General features: G+C 43.1%; 1 protein-coding gene across 1 annotated transcript in view; it reads right to left on the reverse strand.

Moving 5' to 3' along the window:
• The window catches only part of LOC130297916 (uncharacterized), a 203,106-nt gene that overhangs the window by 152,135 nt on the left and 39,496 nt on the right, over positions 1–11,475 (reverse strand).

Below are 11,475 nucleotides of genomic sequence, written 5' to 3' on the forward strand. Positions count from 1 at the left end.
GGCCATTATGTGAAATTTTTTAGCTCAGTGTAAAGACGTGAATCCATTGTTCCTCACTAAAAGTCTTATCTAAATCCTGTTCCCACTTCTTACAGCAATCGGGGAGTCCAGGATTAGGTAACAAGGTATTAGAAGCTTTTCATACTCCCTTAGTAGATAAACATGGGGTAAAATGACTATATAATGACTTGGATCTGAAAAGTGACATGTTTAGAGATGAGACATAGGGGGAGATTTATCATGGCTTTTAGAGCATGTTTTTGTCTGTTTTGGCGCAGTTCAGGCGCAAGCAGCATATTTTGAGACTTTTATGCGCCTTTTGATATAGACAGTTTTACTCTTTTTTGCCGACCCGTAGAACTTTCTCTTTCTGACCCTGCAGTGGTCACATATTTATCATTTGCGACTTTTGTCAAAAGTCGCTATTTTGTGCGTAAAGGTAAATTTTTAGGCGCAAAGCTAGACCACCTACCAGTAGGTGTGAGAATAATTTCTACCTTCCACAATTCAACCTTTAACCCCTTCCCACAGAATCCCATCTATAGAGAATTGCGCAGGTCCCTCAGGCATTCTGCTGTCTATAGACGGCATTCAGTTAACCCCGCGATGCGCGACATCGCACGGGTTAACTGACAGAAGTCCCGCTGTTACCAGCCCGATGGCCAATAACTTATACCGATATTCTGGTATAAGTTTTGGGCTATTTCTCCCCCCTCCCCCCTCAGAAGCCGCTGCAGATCAATGATTTAAAGCTGGCGCTTTAAATCAATGAACTGCAGGGGCTTTAGTGGGGCCAGAGACCGCCGCCGCCGCCCACTTCTCTCCCCCTGCCTATCCTGGGGTCCTCCCAAGTCCAACCGCCGCCGCTGCCCCATTGCCTCCCCCATCCTGGGTTTTATAATTACCTGTTCCCGGGGTCCGCGCTACTTCTGGTTCCGGCGGCGTCCTGAGCTGTCACTGTGCGCACTGACGGTGACGTCGCGTTGAGGACATCACTTGTCATTGCGCAGCGCACAGGACGCCGCAGGAGCCAGAACATGGCCCAGCAGATGTCCCCAATCTGGTCTCCAATCTGGTCCCCAATCTGTTCTCCTCCAGTTGTTGCAAAACTACAACTCCCAGCATGCCCCTCGGCTGTCTGGGCATGCTGGGAGTTGTAGTTGAGGCACACTGTCTGGGAAACATCATCTGTTTTCCAACTCCCAACCCATGTGCCTCCAGCTGTTGCAAAACTATAACTCCCAGCATGCACTGACAGACCATGCATGCTGGGAGTTTTAGTTTTGCAACAGCTGGAGGCACATGGGTTGAGTTATGTAACAAACTCTGTGTTTTGCAACCAGTGTGCCTCCAGCTGTTTCATAACTACAACCCCCAGCATGCACGGACAGCCAAAGGGCATGCTGAAAGTTATAGTAGTGAACCTCCAGCTGTTGCATAACTACAAGTCTCAGCATGCCCTTCTGTCACTGCATGCTGAGAATTGTAGTTTTGCAACAGCTGGAGGTTTGCCCGGCTATGCGCTGACAAGTAATTGCCAGTCCATGGCCAGTATTTGTCGTTGCTTTCGCATACCAACGCTCACCCCGTGGCGTACCCCTATAGGTACATGTAGGTTGGGAACCCAGGCCTCTGGTTGTTGGTCTGACTCTTTTTTAGAAAAGGCGTTTAGACAGTTTATAAATGGCAGAGAAGGAGCACGGGAGATCGACCCCAACAACGACAGAGGGCAATGTCTGTCTCGTCCATCTCGTCGAGTAGTGAGTATAGTGGCCCGTCATATCGATCTAACCACTTTAATAACCAGCAAAAACGTAAGAAGGAATTCCAGCGTGATAACTCCAAACGAAGATTTGACTCAAGGGAGACACCAACTCCGACTGACGACACATCCAAGGTAATTAATTTATCTCAATATGAATTGACCTCGGTAGATATTGATGTGCTATCTAAAGGAATGACATTCTCACCTAGCTCATGTTTTAATCATTTTACAGCCCTGAAAGATTTACATATTTTTGCACGATCCCTGATTTTTAAAAGATGGTACCATAAAGATGAATTCGCTACCATTTTCACTTCACCCTTGGAGAGACAGGCCTTGCGCACTTTAGACGAACTTCTTATGGAACAAGAAATTTCACTTGAGGACCAGGTACCCACGTGTATTAAACCTAAGTCAAAAAATTTTCCGTCACTGTCTGTCTGTCCGGTCGTTGAAACATTTGTCAAAATGGTTGACAAAGATTTCAAAAAGATCTCTAAGACAGTTACTCATGACAACCTCACTAATGATCAACGATTAAGCCTTGAGAAACTAAAAAATTTGAAGGATGCTATAATTAAACCTGCAGACAAAGGCGGAAACACGGTTATCTGGCCCAAAAGATATGTATGAGGCTGAAGCTCGTCGTCAACTGAGGGAAAGTACGTGTTATAAAAAAACTAACATTTAACCCTCTTATTTCCTTCCAAAATAGTTTGGGGGAGATTCTGACACACGCTGAAACCCAGAGAGTTATTTCACCAGAATTACATCGAGCCCTCATTGTTTCACATCCGAAAATACCCACGTTATATCTATTGCCTAAGGTGCACAAAAACCTGAAGAGACCACCTGGACGACCAATAATATCAGGTAATGGTAACTTGACGGAAAATGTATCTAGATTTATAGATGATAAACTAAAGCCTTTAGTCGAATGCCTTCCCTCGTTTGTGAAAAGATACTATGATCCTTACGAGAATTGAAGGATTACATCTCGAAAAGGATACCCTGTTGGTAGCCATTGACATTGAATCTTTATACACGTGTATTCGTCATGTGGATGGATTGGAAGCTACGGAATTTTTTCTAAGATGTAGTAATGTCAAATCTGAAATGTCTTCGTTCATATGTCAACTATTAGACTTTGTCCTTACTCATAATTTTTTTACATTTAATGGATCCCTCTACCTGCAGCTCCAGGGCACTGCTATGGGGGCGCCTTGTGCGCCCTCGTATGCAAACCTGTTCCTGGGGCTGTGGGAGAGGGATCTATTCCTGTCAGATCATGGGGACCTCTCAATGGAACGTGTCCTTTTCTGGGCACGGTACATTGATGACGTCCTCATGATCTGGCAGGGTACAACAGATGAATTGGAATCATTCATGCGTCAACTCAACCACAACACCAAAAATATTAAAGTCACTTACTCATATGACTATACTTCGATTCCTTTTCTAGATGTGACTCTGATTAAAGACTCCAATGGATTCCTTCAGACTGATATTTACAGAAAACCGACTGCGACTAACACCTACCTTCATGCAACATCTGCTCATCCAAAACATGTTGTAAAAGCCATTCCAGTGGGACAATATCTACGCATTAGAAGGATCTGCTCCTCAGATGAAAGATTTGAAGAACAAGCAAAAATTGTTACAGAAAAGATTTAAAGAGAGAGGGCTATAGCCAGCGATGCTTAAAATATGCATACAAACGAGCCAAAGCAACATCGAGACATCAATTATTACATAGAAAGAAGGAACCGATTCCGGACGACACAGTAAGATATATCTCAGATTACAATGATCAGTGGGACACCATGAGAAGGGTCATTGAAAAACATCTTCCTATATTAAGAACGGACCCTATCCTCCAGCATTACATACCTCCACGGATTCAGATGACTGCAAGAAGAGCCAGAAATCTAAAAGACATCTTAGTGAAAAGTGAGTATATCACTAGTACTGTAAACCTTTTTGGCGGAAGGGGTCCTAAAAATGGATGTTTCCCTTGTGGAAAATGTGTTGCGTGTCCGAATGTAGAAAAAAGTGATAGTTTTATAGATTCATCAGGGCTTAAGACTTTCAGCATTCAACATCATATTACATGCAATTCGAAAGCTGTAATCTACTACGCATCATGTCCTTGTTCAAAAATATATGTCGGACTCACCACAAGAGCCTTAAAGGTTCGTATTAGAGAACATGTGAGAGACATTAGACTGGCATCCGAACAAGCACATCCTGAGGAGTTGAAATCTATTCCTAGACATTTTTTGGCTGAACATGGTGAGGACCCTAAGGCATTGAAAGTAAAGGGCATCGATATGATTGATCTAGGCATGAGGGGTGGTGATGTCCCAAAAATATTAGCACAATGTGAAAGCAAGTGGATCTGGCGTTTGAACTCCTTACAACCACAAGGGTTAAATGAGGTAATTGCCATTCTCGCCATTTCTCTGACCACCTGACGTCTTTCTCAGCAGCTTTTGCTTTTTAATTATTTTAATGGGTTTTATGTACTAATAAACTTTTTCCCAATTTTTCCCCTTTTTCATTTCAGTGGTGTTACATCATCGCGTGACCAATAGCCCCCCCTTTTTTTGGAATCCTGGGATCCTATATGCGGACTATTAACAAGATTTATGAATGTTATGGGGACTGACATATGGGGTAGACATTGTACCTTATCTTGATTGGATATAATGTATGGATTTAATCTTGCTGTCGTTAATTATTTATTTTAGTGTGCGAGATCTTATGTGGTCTTCTTCTTTTTCTTTTTCCTTTTTTCTTTTCTCTGTTTTCCCTGTCCTTCCTTCCCTTCCCCCCCCCTTTTTTCCCCCTTCTCCCCTTCCTCTCTTTCCCCTGCCCTCCCCCCTCTCCCCTTTTCCCCTGTTTCTCCTTCCCCTCCCCTCCTCCTCCTTTCCCTTCCCTCCTTCCTTTCTGTCCCCCCCCCTCCTCTCTTTTCCCTTCCCCCCCCCCTTTTTTTCACCTTCCCCCCCCCCCTCTTTCCCTCCTCCTCTCACTTCCCCTTTTTTATACATTTCCTTGTATTCCATTCAATTTTTTCATTTTTCTAATTCTTATTTGTTTTTCACCATTCACGTTTTTTGTGTATCACTTGATATTTGGGTATGTAGATACCCTTATATATATATTTTTTTCACTTTTTTCACTATCGCTATGAGTGTATTTTTGTAGGTGCAAATATGGGCTCATGCACATATACACTCATCTCTATATATATAATTTTGCACTGTATTTATTATTCACTAAACAATTTTCATCTTTTTAATTGATTGATGTATGAATACATTTTTATTATCACAACAATTTTTATTACATTTATGATTATAAACTTTTATATAATTTTCACATTTTCTTTATAAATGTTTTTTATGCATATATATAATTATGCATACATTACATATATATTTCTTTATATTGCACTTGCACTTTACAGTAGTATTAATTTATTACTTCCCCTTTTTTATTATTTATTTTATATCATCATTCACTTCTCATATTATATATTAAACACAGTATCACATTTTATGTGTATGGATATGCATATATATATAATGGTTTGATTTCATATTTTATACATCACATATACTTCTCATACATTCACTTTTCCATATAATTTTCTATTATTATTAATGCTCCCCTCTTATGGCACTATAACCATTTAGCACAGTTACACCTTATTACCACTATTAACATCTAATTAATATTCACAATTTTTATTCACAATTATAATACTATTATTCTTTCACACTAATTATTATTTATTAATATAATTTTTATTGTTATTTTGAATACATATATATATATAGCAATATATTTTTTTATAATATATATATTTTTTAAATGTTTATCTATGAATTTTTCAATTATGACAGCAAATTAACAATGACCCTTCTATTTATTGATGAATGTTATATACCCCCATTGACAGTTTCCTATGTTAGTGTATATGAAGCTTAAGTCTATCAAATGCTGGATCTCTTGGTCTGCCTGGATACGATGGCTCCGCCCAATTCTGGGTTCGGGGCCGTCGGGGTTAATGCTGATCAATAGACCCAGTATGTTCATGTCTGCTGTGCGCATGAGTGCGGTCCGGGGGACGGCGCTCTTCCGGGTCTGTGTCTGTAGGGTCGGTCATGTGATGCGGTCATGTGACCGGGTCATGTGATCTGGCGTGTGACGCGGATTCCGGAAGTGGCGTCGCCCGGCCGAGGCTGCACCCTATGCGCCAACTATAGCAGACAGACAGGTGATTCCTCTAAAGGTAATTTTATGGCAAATTCTGATTGGTGGACACCACCTTAAATAGGATTGCTTGCTGAGTTAACGCCACCCCCAGGACGAAGGACTCGCCGAAACGTGCGTTGGGGTGGCGTTGCTCCAGCAGACCCTGTTAGGAACTGGATGTTACAGTTTGGTATGCCTATTGTCTTCACTGTGTGCATTGTACTGTATGATAATTAGAGCATTGTTGTGCCTATATATGTGCTGTTATTGCACACATGTGTGACTATGCACCATGTTACTTTTCCTTATATAACTTACTAATGTGGATCTGTCTGTGAGCAACGCCTTTGTCTTCCCACTTTGTGGATGCTTCTCCCTATCTGTGATTTTATATTAATTAATTTTTAATGTATATTTAATAAAGTTATATAATTTTTACATTATAAGTGTCTCCATTCTCTTTTTCTGCTATGATATTTGTGTAGGAGTACACAATAGGTTGATGGTAATAAGTATTATTCTGATATATTGATACAAAAATTTTTTTTTGCTGTTGTACTTATACCCTATAGGTACATGTACGTTGGGAACCCAGGCCTCTGGTTGTTGGTCTGACTCTTTTTTAGAAAAGGCGTTTAGACAGGAGAGCTGCACCTTATCCATCATTACTCCTGCGCATTATTGATGAATAAGGGGAACGCTAGTCAAAGAATAGACAAAAAAATGGTGGAAATGTGATCTAACATAGACATTTCTTGATAAATCTCCCCCTATGTCTACTTTATATTTCCATCATAAAATTGAGATGTTTTTACTTTTGGACGACATCAGAGGCTTCAAAGTTCAGCAGCAAATTTTCACAAAATGTTCAAAATTAGAATTCTTCAGACACCAGTTCAGGTTTGAAGTGGATCATATTAGAAATACCCCACAAATGACCCCATTATAAAAACTTCCCCCCCTCAAAGTATTCAAAATGACATTCAGTAAGCGTGTTAACCCTTTAGGTGTTTCACAGGAATAGCAGCAAAGTGAAGGAGAAAATTCACAATCTTCATTTTTTACACTGGAATGTTCTTGTAGATCCAATTGTTCAATTTTTACAAGGGGTAATAGGAGAGAAATCTTCCTAAAATGTGTAACCTAATTTATCTTGAGTAAGGAAATACCTCATATGTGGATGTAAAGTATTCGGCGGGCGCAGTAGAGGGCTCAGAAGGGAAGGAGCAACAATGGGATTTTGAAGAGCAAGTTTTGCTGAAATGGTTTTTGGGGGGCATGTCACATTTAGGAAGCCCCTATGGTGCCAGAACAGCAAAAAAACAAAAAAAAACACATGGCTATTATTTTGGAAACTACACCCCTCAAGGCACGTAACAAGGGGTCCGGTGAGCCTTAACACCCCACAGGTGTTTGATAAATGTTCATAAAAATGGGATTTGAAAAGGAAAAATTAGATTTTTTACACTAAAATACTCGGGTTACCCCAAATTTTTGTAAATACATTTCTTTGGAGTAAGGACATACCTCATATTTGGATGTTAGCAGCTCTGCGGGTGCACACCAGGTCTCAGAACAGCAGGAGCGCCATTCGGCTTTGGGAGAATTTTGTCAGGGGCCTTAAGCGTTTACAGAGCTACCATGGAGCCAGAGCAGTGGGACCCCCCTTCAAGTGCCATCATTTTGGAAACTACACCCCTCAAGGAACGTAACAAGGGGTACAGTGAGTATTTACACTTCCCTGGTGTTTTGAACAGTGGGCCGTAAAATGACAAAATAGGGTTTTTTTCACAAAAATGCTGGTGTTACCCCAAATGCCCCCCAAATGTTGTAAGCCCATTGCTTCCGAGTATGGAAATACCCCATATGTGGGTGTCATAGAGGCTCAAGAGTCATAGAGGTCTGTTTGCATTTGAGGCCTATGGTATATCAGTAGCTGACGGTTATATATATTCAGAGGAAAATACAAGAAAGAAACACCCACATGTGACCCCATTACAGACAGTACACCCCCTGGGGAAGGTGTATAGGGGGAACTAGACGGGTGTTCCCTAAATTTATTTTCCAGGAATGGATGAAGTGTACTATGGGGGGGGGGGGGGGATGAAAATTATAATTTAACTACTGATGTGCCAATTATATTCCCAGAATGATGGCCTAGAGTATAGCCAAAAGTAAAAATGATGCCCGCCCCAAACCCTATGCTCTGAATCATCATTCTGGGAATGTGATGTGTGTGGCTGTCCCTATTCTGTTACCTCAAATGTGCACCCCGCTCAGGTAAGGAGAGAGCGCTGCACATTTGAGGCAACAAAAAAAAAAAAAAGACCCCGATGCTAGTGACTCGGTGACGCATGACCCATTTTTGGAAAAAATACCCCTAGAGGTCTTATCCGTTTTTTATTTTTATTTTTTAATGAGATTTTTTTTTTATGGGCAATTTTGTGGTTTATGGGGTTAAAATTTGGAATGTACTCTGGACTTGGTACATTTGGGTCAAATTATGGAAAATTAAAATGAAAAGGGAAAATGTAGTGCTCCATGGAAGTGTGATAATCCCTGAAGCATTCCTTAATGCAGAGGCCCGGATGATCAGGGCAAGTGTCACATTAAGTTGTGGTGTCCTTCCATATCCCCCTCTTGTCCTTCCATATCCCCCTCTTGTCCTTCCATATCCCCCTCTTGTCCTTCCATATCCCCCTCTTGTCCTTCCATATCCCCCTCTTGTCCTTCCGTATCCCCCTCTTGTCCTTCCATATCCCCCTCTTGTCCTTCCATATCCCCCTCTTGTCCTTCCATATCCCCCTCTTGTCCTCCCGTATCCCCCTCTTGTCCTTCCGTATCCCCCTCTTGTCCTTCCGTATCCTCCTCTTGTCCTTCCGTATCCCCCTCTTGTCCTTCCGTATCCCCCTCTTGTCCTTCCATATCCCCCTCTTGTCCTTCCATATCCCCCTCCTGTGACACACTCTGTATTTTTAATTTGGGTCAAATTATGGAAAATTAAAATGAAAAGGGAAAATGTAGTAGTCCATGGAAGTGTGATACTCCCTGAAGCATTCCTTAATGCAGATGCCCGGATGATCAGGGCAAGTGTCACATTGAGTGGTGGTGTCCTTCCGTATCCCCCTCTTGTCCTTCCGTATTCTCCTCTTGCCCTTCCGTATCCTCCTCTTGTCCTTCTGTATCCCCCTCTTGTCCTTCCGTATCCCCCTCTTGTCCTTCCTTATCCTCTTGTCCTTCTGTATCCCCCTCTTGTCCTTCCGTATCACCCCTTTTGTCCTTCCGTATCTCCCTCTTGTCCTTCCATATACCCCTCTTGTCCTTCCGTATCCCCCTCTTGTCCTTCCGTATCCTCCTCTTGTCCTTCCGTATCCCCCCTCTTGTGCTTCCGTATCCCCCTCTTGTCCTTCCATATCCCCCTCTTGTCCTTCCGTATCCCCCTCTTGTATTTCCGTATCCCCCTCTTGTCCTTCCGTATCCCCCTCTTGTCCTTCCGTATCCCCCTCTTGTCCTTCCGTATCCCCCCTCTTGTCCTTCCGTATCCTCCTCTTGTCCTTCCGTATCCTCCTCTTGTCCTTCCGTATCCCCCTCTTGTCCTTCCGTATCCCCCTCTTGTCCTTCCGTATCCCCCTCCTCTCCTTCCGTATCCCCCTCTTGTCCTTCCGTATCCCCCTCTTGTCCTTCCGTATCCCCCCTCTTGTCCTTCCGTATCCCCCCTCTTGTGCTTCCGTATCCCCCTCTTGTCCTTCCGTATCCCCCTCTTGTCCTTCCGTATCCCCCTCTTGTGACACACTCTGCATTTTTTCTGGGATCGGCCCTTATTTACAGTGTGGGGTACATCACCTGGAAAGTGCTGGCCGGGGACGATCCTGGCTCCTATATTTCCAGTTCATCAGGAACTCCGGCCTGCTCTTTCACGGTTGCCTGACTTCTTGGAACTGGAGGAATGTCCCTGTGTTGCCAGCATACTGGGACAGTACAAAAGAGTTATACATGGCAACCTGTACCATGTAGAGTGCAACTTTTTGTATCATACACGTGTTTTCCGCATGGCATTATATGGCTTGAGGACTTGATCATAGAGATCAACTCCCCCCCATATACTGATTGTGACATGGATTTTATCAGTGTTCTTGTAGCTATCTAACTCCCAGCCAAATCCCTATACAGAATGTATATACCGAAGTAAATCAAACGGAGCCATTGTCAGTTTCAAATGCTTCTGTGTTCTGTGTGCTCGTCACTGAGCTTTATTTCAAATCGTTCAAGCTTATATTACATTTGTAATTAACATAAGTTCCCACCCCCTACTATGCCTTTCCTGAACAGTTTGGCGGGCTTATTTCTTCTGATTCTCCACACGATGGGAGGGGTGAGACAGGAAAGAGCAGATGTGGAAGTAGCATTGTCCTCGTGGCCAGCAGCTTCCTCTACACGATGGTGGGGGCAAGATGGGAGAGAGAAGATGGGGGAGAGGTGGACAAGTAACAGAGAAGCATGGCCTCATCCTAAATAGGCATTTTACATGTACAGTATATAAAATTTACATATACACACATATACATCTATCACAATTGTAGTCCAGAATACAATCGGCTTGAGGACCGGTGTTGTGGTACCTCGCAAAGGGACAGGTGAGCTGCCGTTACCATGAATTATGGTCAGCAAAAGGACATCCCTCTTATCCTTATACGTGACCAGTGACAGGTTTTCATGGGTAAGTGCACGGGATTCACCCTTGGGGATAGGTGTCTGTACAAAATTTAGAGGGAGGCCTCTCTGGTTTTTCCGCACGGTCCCACAAGCGGACGTGGATCTGGCGGCAAGGGATGTGAACAGAGGGATGCTGGTATAAAAGTTGTCCACCTACACGTGATAACCCTTATCCAGCAATGGGTGCATAGGGTCGCACACAAGCTTCCCGCTAACACCCAGAGTGAGGGAACAATCTGGGGGTTCAATACGGGAATCCTGTCCCTTATATACTCTAATCGTGAGAGTGTACCCTGAGGTACTCTCACAAAGTTTGTAGAGCTTCACGCCATACTGCGCCCGCTTCAAGGGAATATACTGGCGGAAGATAAGCCTCCCCTTAAAACTGATAAGAGACTCATCTACAGAGAGCTCCCGTACGTACGTACGTACGTACGTACGTACGTACGTAGGCCTCCGAATATTTGGCCACAAAGTGATCTATGACCGGCCTCACTTTGTAAAGCCGGTCATATCACCTCAGGGGGGACATGCCGCATTATCAGTGTAATGCAGGCATTTCCGAATGGCCTCAAACCGTCCTCGTGCCATGGCCATACCGTAGAGTGGGGTCTGGTAGAGGACCTACCGTAGAGTGGGGTCTGGTAGAGGCCCATATGCATCAAGAGGCCCCAAAATGTCCTCAGTTCGGGTGCATTAATGGCGTACCATTCATTGTACCTGGCCAAAAGCGAATC

Source organism: Hyla sarda, assembly GCF_029499605.1.
Source record: "Hyla sarda isolate aHylSar1 chromosome 1 unlocalized genomic scaffold, aHylSar1.hap1 SUPER_1_unloc_1, whole genome shotgun sequence".
NCBI classification, from domain to species: domain Eukaryota; kingdom Metazoa; phylum Chordata; class Amphibia; order Anura; family Hylidae; genus Hyla; species Hyla sarda.